This window comes from Anguilla rostrata, unplaced genomic scaffold (assembly GCF_018555375.3).
Source record: "Anguilla rostrata isolate EN2019 unplaced genomic scaffold, ASM1855537v3 scaf1049, whole genome shotgun sequence".
Taxonomy (NCBI): Eukaryota; Metazoa; Chordata; class Actinopteri; order Anguilliformes; family Anguillidae; genus Anguilla; species Anguilla rostrata.
The window spans coordinates 24,690-40,621 of record NW_026986393.1 but is presented as its reverse complement, the minus strand read 5'-3'; the positions used below and the strand labels follow the sequence as shown (position 1 = coordinate 40,621).

At 41.4% G+C, this 15,932-nt stretch overlaps 1 pseudogene; it reads left to right on the top strand.

Moving 5' to 3' along the window:
- The first annotated feature begins 2,074 nt into the window (after positions 1 to 2,074).
- LOC135247044 (up-regulator of cell proliferation-like) lies at positions 2,075 to 7,822 on the top strand (annotated as a pseudogene).
- The last annotated feature ends 8,110 nt before the right edge of the window (positions 7,823 to 15,932 follow it).

Sequence of the window (15,932 nt, the reverse complement as noted above, 5' to 3'; positions counted from 1 at the left end):
TCCCAACTGGGCACTTTCCTTCTTCCAGTTCACGTATAAAAAGAAGGCGTCATTGTCCAGGCATGGGACATGTCCAGCCCATCAAGCTTGGGCTTTCTGCAACATGGTGTGGCACATTGTGCAGACCTCAATGGGTGGGAGCCTCTGTGTCGAGGGTCTTGTCCTACTACCTGATTCTCAGCAGTTTGCAAAGACATGTAATGTGAAAATGGTTCAACTGTGTGGCGTATAGATGGTCCATGATTCACAACCATGAAGTACTGTCGGAATTACTACAGCCTGGTAAACATCCAGTTTTGTGTTGAGGCTGATGTCTCTTCGTTCCCAGAATTTGACTCGCAGCCTCCCAAATGCACTGCTGGCCTTAGTATTCCTGCAGTTTCTTTCTTCACCTACATCTGGATAAAGTACTGCCTAGATAGGTGAAGCTGTCTACAGCGTTGGGAGTTAATCCCTTCACTGCGATGCAAGGTTTCTGATAAACCTTACCTGGGACAGGCCGATAAATTACTTCGGACTTTTTGGTACTAATTGTGAGACTAAAAATGTTGCGTATGGTAGAGAACATGTCCAAGCTGACTTGCATGTCCTGCTCGCTGGTGGGATTTAGTGCTCAGTATTCTGCAGAGAGTGACAGTAGCAAGCGATGGAACTGAATTAAATGTGAGTGTCGCTTGTAAATATCTTCATCAATCATCATCTGTGCTTAATGATTGGCAATTTATAAACTTACATTATTGAGGTGGTGCAAATGGGAAAATTGTTTGATAAGTGGCTTGAGAAAGAGGCCTTTGTGACATCTAGCTAGCGAATGACTGAAGTACCATGTGAGAAAACAAGGGGAAACAAACTTATGGCTCAAGTTATGAGCTAATCCTTTGTCCGATGATTTCTATTATTAGAACATTTATTACCAATATTACCATAGATAGTGGTAGTTTTGTCCAGGATTTAACTGTACAAGTATAGGTATGTGTTGTCTTTAGATTTTTTGTATTGTAAAGTAACAGACAAAAATAATGAAAATCTTTAATAAATGACCTGGACTTTTTGCAAAACTGGACGCTTGCAGTATAAGTGAATTCTAAATTTCATGTTCGTTCTCTCAAATAGAGCCATCTGCCCCTGGGAGGGTAAAGGCCACTGATGTGCAGAGCAGGTCAGTGAGACTGTGCTGGGAACGACCGGTCAGCATGGAGGGAGTTTCTCATGAGATCCACATCACCCACAGCTGTGAGGGAGAGGGTGAAGAGCCCAGATCACAGATATGTGCACCCAACATCACCACAGCTGTCCTTACTGATCTGAGACCTGGGATGGAATATACTTTCAACCTCACTGCAGTCCTTCCAAACGGCATCTGCAGCAAGACCAGCTGAACACGCATACAGACACGTGAGTAGTGCCCAAACTTTTGGATACCACTGTAATCATTCCCTATATCTGATTGGCCGTACAACACCTTACATTTTCCATCCTATTTAATTCCCCAGGTTGCCACAGAAAAAAAACATTAAATTCTGAGTTGATCTAACTTGTGAGGGTCAGGGACTATTACTTTTTAAGCTCACAATAAATTTAATGACAGAGTATATTCTGTGACCTCTTAGTCTCTTACTATTTGCTAAAATTCAACTGCTCCCTTCATGAACTTTCTGTGCCTTCATTGTGGAATAGGTCTCAAATACGGCTCATTCCAGAAAAGTGAAGCCTGAACGAGCTTAATAACTGTTAGCCTGTGGCCCTCACATCAGTCATTGTGATATACAATTAATATCTGATGTTTTAGACACTGACTTGTACAAAGGAAACTTCCTCTTGTGGACTATTAAGTCTCCAAATTCTGTAGTCCAAAGATATCAAGGATTGAATCTATCAGGATCTGTAGTGCTTTTTAGGTGTGCATGTGAATATATGTGTTGTCTTCTGATATTTTATATTGTAGAGTTACAAGTAAATTAATAAACTATTGCATAAATATCCTGCACATTTTTTTGAAAAATATAATAAGAATTTGCCGGCTAAGAGAAATTACAGCTCTCACTGAAACCTCCCTCTCCGTTCTCTCAAATAGAGCCATCTGCCCCTGAGAGGGTGGAAGCCACTGATGTGCAGAGCAGGTCAGTGACTCTGTGCTGGGAAAGTCCGGTCAGCATGGAGGGAGTTTCTCATGAGATCCAAATCACATACAGCTGTGAGGGAGAAGAGCCCAGATTACAGATATGTGCACCCAACACCACCACAGCTGTCCTTACTGATCTGAGACCTGGGGTGGAATATACTTTCAACCTCACTGCAGTCCTTCCGAACGGCATCTGCAGCAAGACCAATTCAACATGCAGACAAACAAGTCAGTTATTTAATATTTATACTTGTCATTTTAAACCTCATAAAAATATGCTGAATTATTCAGGTCGCTGAATTATTCAGGTCCTTTTTGTAAGCATTACATTCACATCTATTATTAGTAATTTTAAACGGATTGTGTGTCACTGTACAGAAATGTAATAATGCAATTCAATTTATTTCCCCAATGACAGAAACTAGTCTGGATGAACTGTTGAGTGACTTGGGACTGGAACACCACCTGAAGAACAAGCTGACTCTGAGCAAGGTGCTGGAGATTGATGGAGAGACTTTAACTGATGAAAGCATCCAGTCTCTGAAATCTCTGCCATGGTGTTTCCTGAGGAGGTTGATGATGGTGAATGTGGCTGCTAGGAGCGTGAGGTGCACCTCAAAACAGGACATGACTTCCCCAAACCTGGACAGCTTAATGGACACCCTGTGCAATCCACAGGCCAGCAGCAACAGAGTCAACCCTCTGGACCTCATAACTGCTGTGTTTCTCTGCTCAGATGGCTTTCTCCAGCAGGAGATGGTTTTGAAAATGTCCACGTGCCAGTTCTCTGTGCCTCTGCTGCTTCCTAAATGTGACACACAGCAGTGCACTTTAATGCTCTGGGCCATGAGGGATATTGTGAAAAAGTACAAGCCGCACTCTTTGGAGGACCAAAGAGGGTTTGTGGAGGAGAGCATTGTTGTCTCTGAGCTCCCCATGATCTCTTTTGTGAGGCTGGGAAACAGCAGCATGTCCAAGTCTCAGATCCTGAACCAGCTTCTCAGTAGCCCTCAGGAGCACCACAACACCTTTGTTCACAAAAACATGGAGTGCGGTGACACCACAAGGAGGATTTCCAATGGGCTGGTGGAGATCAGCTGGTATCTGCCCAGTGGGAAGAGAAACATTGACATCTTCTCTGAGCCACTGGCTATAGCTAACCTCCATGGGGACGTCAGGGACTTTAAAACTCAATACGCTTTCCTTTGTCACAACTCTGCTGCCGTATTTGTGTTTTGTGATGATTTTGGGTCTGAATACAAATTTCTGGACTCTCAGCACCTGAAAGATCATTGGTTCTGGATCATCAATTCACAGAGCAAGAGCTTCAATAAAGATGATTTCAGCAGATATGTTTCTGAGTTAGAGCTAAAACCCAGTAACATCATCATAAAGGGTCCGCAAATGAATGATGCAGAATTAATCAGAAAACTGCGTTTTGGTATCAGTGGAATTTTGAAGGGAAACATGCTCAAAAAGAGTGTTGACGGGATGTCTGCTGTTGCCCATGAGTTTGGGATCCATGTTGATGAAGATTACATCGTCTGTCAGAGGGGCAAGCAGAAGGCCAATGAAATCACTAGAAGGATTTCTGATATACCAAGCTTCAAGGAGAAGGAGCTGCCCTTGCAAGGGACTGCATGGAAACAGCTGGCCAAACTGGAGAGGGAAGAGTGCAGGATGAAAAATGCTGGGAAGAAAAACATTGAAGTTTACAGGAATGAGCTTGCAGAACAGAAGCAGCAGCTCAGAGCACAGCAGTCGGCTCACAACATCTCAAAGTCTATGTCCCATTTCATCTCTGCAATGTCCGGTTCCACAGAGGAGCGCAAGTATTTCCACAAGTGGATGAGGATCAACCTGGACAACCTGTCACGCAAAAGCCTTCCACCCCTTCAGGCAAATTACAAGGAACTGTGTCAGAATTCCTCAGAAAACAAGGAGCACATTGCACAGTTAGACAGGAAGATCTCCAGTTGCTCCTTGGGGATGGAGCACTTCCTGCGGGAAATGGGTCAGCTGTACGAGTCGGTCTGCTCACTCCCTGAAGGCCCCACCCCTGAAATTCAGCGCCTGCCACGTCTTTGTGCTGAGCTGCTGCAGGAAGGCTTTCCTCTGGAGCTGGTGGATGGAGATGCATCCAACATTCCTCTGCAGTGGGTGACTCAGGTTCTGAAGGAATTCCATCAACTAACACAGTATGAATGTAAGATCCGGGTGGTGACTGTACTGGGGGTGCAGAGCACTGGGAAGTCCACCCTCCTGAACACCATGTTCGGGGTCCAGTTTGCTGTCAGTAGTGGCAGGTGCACGAGAGGGGCCTTCATGCTCCTCATCAAAGTAAAAGAGGATTTTAAAAAGCAGCTTGGGTGTGATTACATCATGGTTATTGACACTGAAGGATTGAAGTCAGCAGAGTTGGCCCAGTTGGATGACAGTTGTGAGCATGATAATGAACTGGCCACTCTGGTGGTGGGGCTGAGTGACATCACTGTCATCAACATCCCCAATGGAGAACTGCACTGAAATGAAGGACATCCTGCAGATTGTGGTGCATGCCTTCCTGCGCATGAAGGAAGTTGGGAGAAAACCCTGCTGTCAGTTTGTGCACCAGAATGTCCCGGACCTCTCTGCCCATGACAAAAACCTGAGGGACAGGAAGCATCTCCTGGAGCAGCTGAATGAGATGACCCAAGCAGCAGCTAAGATGGAAAAGAGGGGAAACAACAAAAAATTTACTGATGTCATGGAGTACGATCCAGAGAGAAACACCTGGTACATCCCTGGGCTCTGGCGTGGCATCCCTCCCATGGCACCGGTGAATGCTGGCTACAGTGATTCTGTGAATCTGTTCAAGAGGAGTGTGATTGAGACGTTAATGGAACACAAATCTGGAAAGAGCTCACCACACACATTCACTGAGTTCCTTGAATGGACCAGGAGTTTGTGGGATGCAGTGAAGTATGAGAACTTCATCTTCAGTTTCCGCAACAGTCTTGTGGCTGATGCTTATACTCAGCTTTGCACTGAGTTCAGCACCTGGGAGTGGGCCTTCAGGAAGAGCATGTACTCCTGGTTACTGGAAGCTGAGACAAAGGTGTCAAACTTTGGTTCAGTGGCAGCACAGATTCAGCCATTCTCCAATGTGGATGACTTGATGAGCAGCCTGAAATGTGAGGCCTCCCTTGAACTAATTAAAGGGGAAAAGCTCATTTTGGACAATCTCACTGAATTCTACAAGAGCTCTGAAGGACATGTTCACTTAGTAGAAAAGTACAAAGAGGAATTTATCAGCTCAGCCAAAGCCATTCGGAAGGAGACAGAGAACTCTGTTAAAAACAAGCTAGAGGCAGCTGTGGAGATCAGAATGGGTATGTTCAGGCTAGAGAACATCAAGAAAAATCATACAGCTGTAATGGAGAAGAAAGTGCTTGACCTGATTGAGACATGCAGGAAAAATAAAGATCTGTCAGATAAACAGCTGGAGGCTGAATTTGAGAAGATGTGGAATGAGACTGTGAAAGAACTGCAGTTCTGTGGCCTGGAAAAACGAAATATTGTCCAAGATATCTTCGACCAGCTGAAGGTTCACTTAGACATCAAAAGCAGCTCAGTATGTGAAGAGCTGTCTAAAGTGGGCGATTTGTCTGAATGTGGAATTGAGCCATTTAAAGTGAAGAGTGAAGGAATGCTTAAAAAGATATGGAACGCATTTTTTGAAGATGTGCGGAAGATAAAGACACAGAATATGGTTGATTACATCACTGAGTGCAGCAGGCAGTTTGTAGCTGAACAAGTGAGAACTAGGTCTGATTACCATAACACATACATGATTGGCTTGTTTCATATGATAGATGAAAACCTGGACAAGCACAGGGATCTGGAAACAAGTGCTGACTTTCAGGCCAGTCTGAAGATCCACATCTGTGGACATGCAGCACGGGAGTTTCAAAAAATGCATTTGGATTTTATCCAAGCAAATGATCCCCGTCAGTGTCTAGAGAAGTTCAAGCAACAGTACTGCACTGACTTCAAGGACCTGTTCAATAAAATAGACCAGTGTCAGAAGAAAGCAAAGGAGTTCACCTACAACTGTTTTGCACCTGCAGTGAAGGAATACATTACCAAGTCTCTGGGCCCTGACCTTGTGGATGATGTGTTGACAGGGCAGAAAGGCATTGATTTCAGCACTCAATCCTTCTTCCAGTTCTCAATCCTCAAGCAGCTGCTTTCAGGTGATAACTTTAAGGACTTTTTGAATTATGTAAGTAACTACGAGAACTTTGTGCAGGGCTGGATATTTGAGCAGATGATACAGCAGTTCTCTGAGGGAGATGGCCTGAGGAACATTGAGATTAAGCACATGAAGGTGATGGTAAAAAGATTAAAGGAAGCCATTGCGAAAGCAGAGACGAAGGCCAATGAAAGAGTGACAGTAAGCGGTGAGGAGAACCAAAACATTCAGCAGTTCATTCAGAATATCTGTAGTGACCTACAGGAGCTTGTCATCCCCAAAGACCCCCTCAGAGCTGTCCTGGCCTTAAACACTGCCAAGCCAGAATACTTTTCCCAGTGTCTGAAGGTGCTTGTGGATTAAATGGAGCAGTCCATTGATGCAGAGTTTCAGAGAGGTGGAGATGTGAGAACCAGGCTGACCTCACTGCACTTTCAGCCACAGGAGGAGCTGTTTAACAGGGTGTTTGGCTGTGGGAAGCAGTGTCCCTTCTGCATGACCCCGTGTGAAGCAGGCGGCAAGAACCACACAGAGCACTTTGCTTCCATTCACCGTCCTCAGGGGATCGGGAGTTACAGAAACACAGAGTCCTCTAAATTAGTGGCCGCGATTTTCTCTACCAATGTTGCGAGCCAGAAAACATTCGGTTCACCAGAAACAGAGTGGAAAATACATCCATACAAGGACTATCAGAGCTTTTACCCTGACTGGCGCATCCAGCCTGACATCAGCATCCAGGCCTCAGACTACTGGAAGTACATCTTCAACAGGTTTAATAATGAGTTTGCTGAGGAGTATAAAGCTAAGCCAGCTGACATTCCCGACAATTGGAGAGATATAACCCCAGCCCAAGCCATGAAAAGCCTGGAGGAATCCTTCTAGATGAAAACAGGAGATTAAATTAAATTGATTATATGGCCCCTGTATCAGTCGGGTTGAAAATGAATTTTATGAGTGGAATTAATTAACAGTCTACTCACACATATCATGGCTAATCACAAAAAGTGCCCCAACCAAGTTTAATCCTATAAAAGGAAGGGCCACAGCTTGAAAATAAAAATACAATGAAAATAAAACACATTTAAAAAAGCATTAAATTAAATCATCACTGATGTTAAGAAAGAGAGATAATCACTGATACATACATTCCTGCATTTATGCAGCCTTCACTGAGCTGTCTCTGATACTCAGATACAGGTAATACCCCCAACCAGTCATTATACATATAAAACCATATACATGCTAAAAGGTGATGTTACCTCTATCATAATCTATGCAGCTTTTATCTATACACACAGTCTGAGTTAGCATGGCTGAGCTTTGTTCATTATTCCATTGCTTGGATACATAATCGTGGATGGTAACAAGGCTGAGATATTTTGAGTTAGTTTAATTTTGAGACCTTCTCTATATCAAAAAGAATACTTTTAACGAAAATACAAATTTATATTTTTTTCTATGCTTCCTATAGTGCCTTGATAATCTGTGCTTGATAATCTGTTTACACAATAATATAGCTTTCATCCATCCATTATCTATACCTGCTTATCCTGGTCAGGGACGCGGGGGCTGCTGGAGCCTATCCCAGCATGCATTGGGAGAGAGGCAGGAATACACCCTGGACAGGTCGCCACACACACCATCCACTCATCCCTATGGGCAATTTAGAGTCTCCAGTTAGCCTGCCGACATGTCTTTGGACTGTGAGAGGACGTACAAACTACACACAGAAAAGCCCAGGGATTTGAACCTAGGACTGCACCACTGTGCTGCCCTTATAGCTTTCATGACGACTGTTTATTTTTCTGTTTGAGAAAGCTGGATTCAAAATTTGTTTTGCTTCATTGAACTTAGTAAAATTGATGTATTTCACCACGTTTGAACATTAATTACTTGCAGAAATGGCATAATCATGTTCAAAATAAATACATTTCATCTGAACCTGATGCACACTCCCTTATTTTCTTCAGTGCCTGAACAACTGAGCTGCCTGAAGACAATGGCAGTATCTCCATTCTACCACTAGATGGCAATAAATCCATTTAACATCACATCATTGCTGCTGGCTTTACCTTCTGTCTCAGGTAGCTGAAAATACACAATTTATACTTGCCGAATGTAATTACCTGCACTGGGGGAAAAAAACCTTTCCATGTTTATCAATGAAAGAGGCATAAAGATGAAAGCTTGAACCTTCTAGTCTTACAATCAACCAGGATTTACATCAGGACTCAGTCACTGGAGTCTGTGCTCATGGTGGAGTCAGAGACAGAGTGTGCTACACCAGGACTCAACACATTATGGGGGCAGGAGGTAGTTGAGTCAGCCATTTTAAAAGTGACCAAAAATTAGATCAAAGCAGATATTTACCCAGGATGCACCACACTGCTCCTCCAACAAACTGAGGGACACCAAATGCTGCTCCAAGACGTTCAGCAGATTCCACTGTCTTCACACATTTCAGAACAACAAAGCAAATGCATAATCACTCATACTTGTATATCCAGCAGCCTCTTCACAAAGTGGAGGGAAAGTGTTTCCAATCAAACCCAGAGCTCCTGAGAGGAGCAGGGAAAATCAGTCTATACCTTGTGGAATAAATCATTCAGTCAGGGGACAGGAAAAGGGTGCTGAAGCACACAAAAGCTAAAGAGGTGACTCCTGTCCAGGTGAGGCCAGAGGAAAAGGCAGTTGAGCTCAAGCTAACCTGCAGCAGACTATCACGGGCCCACCCATCCAGTTTAAACATAAACATAAAGATAACCAAACAAAGGGAACATCATCTCCTCTCAATGGCACCAGTTTCTTCTGAAAATATTTACACTATTTACAAGAAACCAGAAACAATGAACTCAAACAGAGAATGCAGTAAATTTACCACCCAGTACATTTAATATGCACCATTGCAACAGAGAATTCAGTACATCTACCACGCGTCAACCAACAGCTTACCTCTGTGCCAACCACAGCATTTAAAAAGACCTGACTGTGATGTCACTTCCTCACCCAGCACAGGCCTGGTGCTCCTAACAATGGGAAAGTCAATGTGATGACGAACATCAGCACTGTGAAGGGTAAAACGAGCCCATGCCCGGAGCCGTGTCCAGATCAATAAGTGTGAAGCACTCAGCTCCTGAAACATTATGTAATGAATTAAATAGTGCAATTCTTTGAAGCAAAACTTGATAATTAATTGCAAAAAGTTTCCACAAAGTGCGGGAGCCATGTTGATTCATAAATGCATACAAAGCTCTTTCAAGTAATAAATTATGCAACTGTAGTTGTCAAGTACTAAGTGTGGAAAGTGTTTAATTAATGATCAGTATTAACTGCCTCTTTTAAAAAATAATTTCAATCTATACACAAAAACATCACACAAGCAGTTAACATTACACAAGCAAGTAAGGCATACCTTTCAATATGGAGCCCCAAGGATGTCGAAGCATACCCATGGGAAAACAGTTCCATCCATCCTTCATCGACTGATGCATCTGAACGTGCTCTACAACTTTGCCATTGGCCCCACCTATGTCCGCCATATTGTTTGCCCGCCATTTAGACTTTTTAGTTGGGGCGTGGCAGTTTTCTCTGCTAAAATGTCTGAGGCTCAGTTGAATTATGCGGTTGTTCCCTGCAATTAGAACGGTAGGCTACTGCCCTCTAGGGTTTTCGACACACTTGTTCCTCGTTATGGTAATACATTTTGTTGTACGTCGTTCTGGATAAGAGCGTCTGCCAAATGCCTGTAATGTAATGTAATGCAATATTCCGTAGCAACAAGATAAACCCGACATTAGCCCTAAAATATGCCACTACAGCAGTGAAAACGCTGCTCACTGAATAATGAAATAAACGAGACAATTTTGTTTTTTTTCCTTATACCATGTCATTCTACAGTCAATATCTGGGACTAAACATTTCATAAATATACAAACTTATTATCGGTTTTACGCGTAGAGATGTCCCTTTTGCGACTGAGTGGTCATATATTGTCTTGGACAATCCGTTGGCGAAATATACGCGCATTTTTGATCACTGGGTAGGCTACGTTCAAAAATAGCTGTGCGTAATACCACACCTGTTGCTTACGTCGTTGTCGCCCTTTTTAGGGCAATTTGCCTCGATTGACAATTCATTTATTCAGTAGGTGAGAGTATAAGCTTTCTAACGATGTATAACATGTCTGATTTTGCTTTTGGAATAGCGTTTTATAGGTCAACGTAACGGAATATTTTCTTATCGCATTCACTTGCGCTTTCACTGTGGCGTAGCATAAAAGACGGTTCACCTGACGAAACGTTGTCAACGATTTTCATAATTTCTTGGAGAGTACTATTATTATTGAGGACTTCGGGGCATAGCTAAGCCATTTCTTTGCTGATAAACCTATCTGACATCGTTTTCTGGCGCAAAACAGAAGCGGATAGGACTTTGTCATAGATTTTCTGTCTCTATACTACTAAACACAGATAAAATGTCATGTTGCTATGTAAGTATTACTGCTCAAAATATTTCGTTTATATACGTTCTTTTCGTTATATACGTTATTTTTGAAATTGGGTGTCTTTAAATAGGTTAGTGGTATTATATAATGTGGATATTTCACACTGCGATGTAAGCGTTAGTGTAATAGTTTTTGTGACCCATGGAACAGTGATGACGAGAGTGTTGGAACGTTGCTAAAATGTGGTAAGTCGCTATGGATAAGAGCGTCTGCTAAATGCCCGTAATGTAATGTAATGTGGTGGACGGTTGAAAATTATTTTCGTCCCATCTCCATCCATCATTATGCTGAGAAATAGCTAAACCATTTCTATTGATAGTAATTGAGTTTCTCTGCAAACGCGCGAAAACACGCTGGTATAATAAAACAATGACGGTAAATATAGCCTATATATGCAGTCCGCCTCATTCCGTTGTTACCATAATAAAACAAATTTCTTGTGTCTACAGCTGCAGTTTCTCGCTGCAATTACTATTGAATATAAACAAAAGACGCAAATGCTGTAGTCTGCCAATGTCTAAGTAAATAATAAGGTATTCTTCGCGCAGCACGCATGCTAGCAGGAATGTCCAGTTGATTTTTCGTTTCGTTTTTTTAATTGTCGTATTTATTAGGCTATATGAAATATGAATTATTATCCTATCTGTCTCTGAGGCGCTCTGAAATGTGCATTCTCTGCTAAGCTGAGCAATGGGTTGGTATATGTGTCTGACGTAGTGTTGCACAGTACACCGACACTTCAGCACTTTTTTGGTACTTAAAAAAACAAAACAAAAAAGAAACGGTTCGGTATTACAATTTTTCGACGTTCGGTAGTTTTGCGTCAAATGTAAAAGCCAGGGACATGAGTCTCCCGCATTACCGATTGAGAGGATGAAAAGTGTAATTTGTCAGAATCTTCGCTAGATGGCAGTAGCAACTAAGGTTGGCAAGTGAGGTGACCTGCGCTTGTGCATTTTTTCGTGGTTGATACAGCGCAAGCTTAGACTCAGATCACTTCAGTAGCAATAGCTGTTCTAATTTGTAAATATTTTATTATAGGAAGATGCTGTATTGTTATTGAAATGTGCTGTTTTTAGATATATTTTAAAGTGAAAGACCTGTTTACAGATAATTTACTTTACAATTGTTTGATTTTTTAAATATATTTAATATAGTTTTCTATGGTTTAGTGCTGTAACACTATAGTCCTATGCTTATTGATATGTTGAACAGGCTTCAACTTAAAGGTTGTTAATAAACCGGGTTTTTAATAAACCGTGAATTCGAAAATGAGGTCATCCCTTGTGGACATTATGTTTCTGATCTATTAAGGTAATTTCAGTATCGTTAGGTACCGAGTATTGAATCAGTATCGTTTCAGTATCAATTATCGTGATACTACACCTGGTATCGGTATCAAAGTCAAAATTTCGGTATCGTGACAACACTAGTGTGACGCCTTTTTTAGTTGCGGCGCAGAAACACTGCAGCTGTGCATACACGCCGGACCATCTAAGTGTTACGACATAGTAAAGGCCTTTGCGGGAAGCGGCCAGGGCACATCCGTGGCGACGTAACTAAGTCATCCAACAGCGTCTCTTAGCACAAAATTGGCCATAAGTCATCAATATTTCATACGATCATCATGATATTCAGTAGATATGTTGGGTGAAGGCATATGATCATGAGGACAGAGCCATTTTAAAATCGTTCCATAGGGGGCGCGATGCTGCCAATGCTTGGACCCCTCCCAACGCCGCTTGCGGCTTTAATCTTTACTTGCTTCTGTACTTCATAATTTTAGATTTGTAATCAAACAGATCATATGTGGTTAAAGTGCAGCTATCAGCGCTCAGCTTTTATGAAAGGCTACTGTAATATATTTTGGTTTCACCCTGTAGAAATAACAGCACTCTCTATACATACATACAACCCCAATTCCAAAAAAGTTGGGGCAGTATGGAAAATGCTAATAAAAACAAAAGGGAGTGATAATGTAAATAGTGTAAATTTTATTTACCCTGTACCATATTTAAAACACTACAGCAGCACATTATTTGATGTTTTACCTTGAGAATTTAATTGTTTTTTGAAAATATACACTCATTTAAAATCTGTTGACTGCAACACGCTCCAAAAAAGTTGGGACAGTCGAGTGTTTACCACTGTGTAACATTACCATTTATTTTAATGACGCTCATTGAATTTGGGCAATATTTTTCAAGTCAAAGCAAATTTGCATTTTATTTACCGTCCTGACTTTTTTAGAATTGGGGATGTACATACATATTTTCAGAGTGTCATATGTTCAGGACAAATGGTTTCACATGTGTTTCTGATTAGTCAGGTGTGTTCAATTGCTTCTTCAGTACAAGTATAAGGTATGCCAATGGAAGGAAGCCATTATGAGGCTGGGATATATGAAAAAAACAGTCAGAGACATAGGCCAATCCTTAAGCTTACCAAAGTCAACCGCTTGGAACATCATTAAGAACGAGAGCACTGGTGAGCTCAGTAATCATAAAGGGCCTGGTAGGCCAAGGTGGACCTATACAGTTGATGACCAAAGAATTCTCGCTATAATGAAATAACATTAACTCGAAAACAGAGACCTGGACAGTAAAATATGGGGAGGGTTTATATTTTCATGGGAACTGTACATCATGATGCTGTATAAATGGTAGGTTCTTTGTGCCCTTGACCTTTTTTTGCCATTTTGATACACAACCTTGTGTAGCTCTATCGCCCAGTATTATCAAATTCTCAACATGAAAATTATTATTGTTATTATAATTTTCCACTGATCTCCCTTTTTTGTGTGCTGTCAATCCAGGGGATAGGGTGGGAGGGGTAGTTAATATGAATTGCATTACACAAATTCTGTATTGTCTGAAGGTGGAGGCAGCAATATTTGTACTGTGTCCTGTTCTATATTGAATAGTTAAACTGACTAATAATAAAAATAATAATAATAATAATAATGGTAAGTATAGAAATATATAGATAGGAAAGTGTTTGTTAAGATGGCTGAATGACAGTACTGACAATGAACAATTAGAGATGGCATTACTTATTGCCTTGACAACAATAGTGTAATAAGTAATAATAATTTTTAAAAATGTATGTCTAGACCGTGACGTGTTACACAAGGCACGTGTAAAGGGGGCAATACCAATAATGATGATGATACCAGCAATAATATAATGAGGGGGAAATGAAACATATTGTAAACTAAACCCTAATATGATTGCAGGGCCATGGTAATAATAGCTGATATATTGAGACACAAACGTACACATACACACATGTCCCATTTACCTGCAATATTCTCACTTAAAAGTGTTATTATGTACGGACAAGCCAACAAACGGGACGTGAAAACCAATAATTAAGTCAAATAGGAAAAATGAAACTACTGATCTATTAGCTGAAATAATGACAGAATACCTCGATGACATCAATATAAAACAGGAACCTGTTTGTAATAAAATTATTAAGACTTACCGAAGCGTAGGTACCACAAAATAACCGCAAAATGCCCCGCGTGTTTTTAATATTCGAATTTATTTGTTTATACGCTGTCATTCATTCATTCATGACGGAACAGCGCCACGGCAGCGTGTGGCCTAAACTATATTACACCCGCAACGTTAAGAACTACCGTTGAGAATGAATGGGGAAAGTTAAGGGCAGAGACGAAAATGTCGTTCCTTCATCCGGGACGGAACAGCGCCGCGAAATCAACGTGCGGCCGAAAATATATTACATCCGTAGTGTTAAGAACTACCGTTGAGAATGAACGGGAAGTTAAGCTTATTCACGGGTCCCGCGCGGGTAGAACTGAAACTAGCAACAAGACTTTCTGAGAAATCACGTGATGTATTTGAATCCCCCATCCTGGTTATGAGTTCCGTGAAATGAGCGACAGTGAGCGACAGTAAGACGGCAGATTCGTCGGAAATCGTTCAAAATAAAAGTCTGCCTGCGCGAAAGCGAGAAACGCGTATCTCACAGTTTATTTTCTGAACTAGCGACGTTTTGACATGTCAAAATACTCCGTTATAATTATAATGCCAGTTAAAAAGGCAGTGTATTTTTATAAAGCTTTCTTTATATTTCTGCCATGTTGATTCTTGGAAGTGCAGTAAGTCTAAATATGAAATACCATGATCTTGCTTTTTTTAGGAGAATATAAAACTGATTCCAGCATATTTGTCATAATTAATAGATCATGTTACCACTGAGGTGTTCTAACAACTCTAGATGATGGTTTATCCTATAACAATTATCCTATTACTGCATACAGCCCTTCACTAAATTGATATGATGGCAAAGATATCAAATAAACATGATAGAAAATGTTATGGTTCAACTAAACAGTGTATTCCTCTCTACTGCTAGTATAGGTCAATGGATTGTGTACAGCAGGCTCTGCTACCTCCCCTGGACATGTTGTCTCAATGATATGGGGGTGTTTTGAAAACCTTGGACCCTCCACTCTTCAGATATGGTGTCACTTATATCAAATAAGCGTCATAGAAAATGTGGCTGGGGTTTGAACATGCAGTACATAGGCAAATTTCAATCAATTAAATCCCAATTGCTTTCTGAGAGCATAACAGATAACATGCTCTGCTGCCTCCCCTGGACATGTTGTCTCAATGATATGGGGGTGTTTTGAATACCTTGGACCCTCCACTCTTCAGATATGGTGTCACTTATATCAAATAAGCATCATAGAAAATGTGGCTGGGGTTTGAACATGCAGTACATAGGCAAATTTCATTCATTTAAGTTCAAATTGCTTTCTGATAGCATGGAGGACGGAGTGTGGCACAGTGGGTAAGGAACTGCGCTTGTAACCGAAAGGTCGCAGGTTCGAATCCCGGGTAAAGACACTGCCGTTGTACCCTTGAGCAAGGTACTTAACCTGCATTGCTTCAGTATATATATCCAGCTGTATAAGTGGATACAATGTAAAGTTTTAAGTAAAAGTTGTGTAAGTCGCTCTGGATAAGAGCGTCTGCTAAATGCCTGTAATGTAATAACATATATACTGTGCTGCTGCCTCCCCTGGACATGTTGTCTCA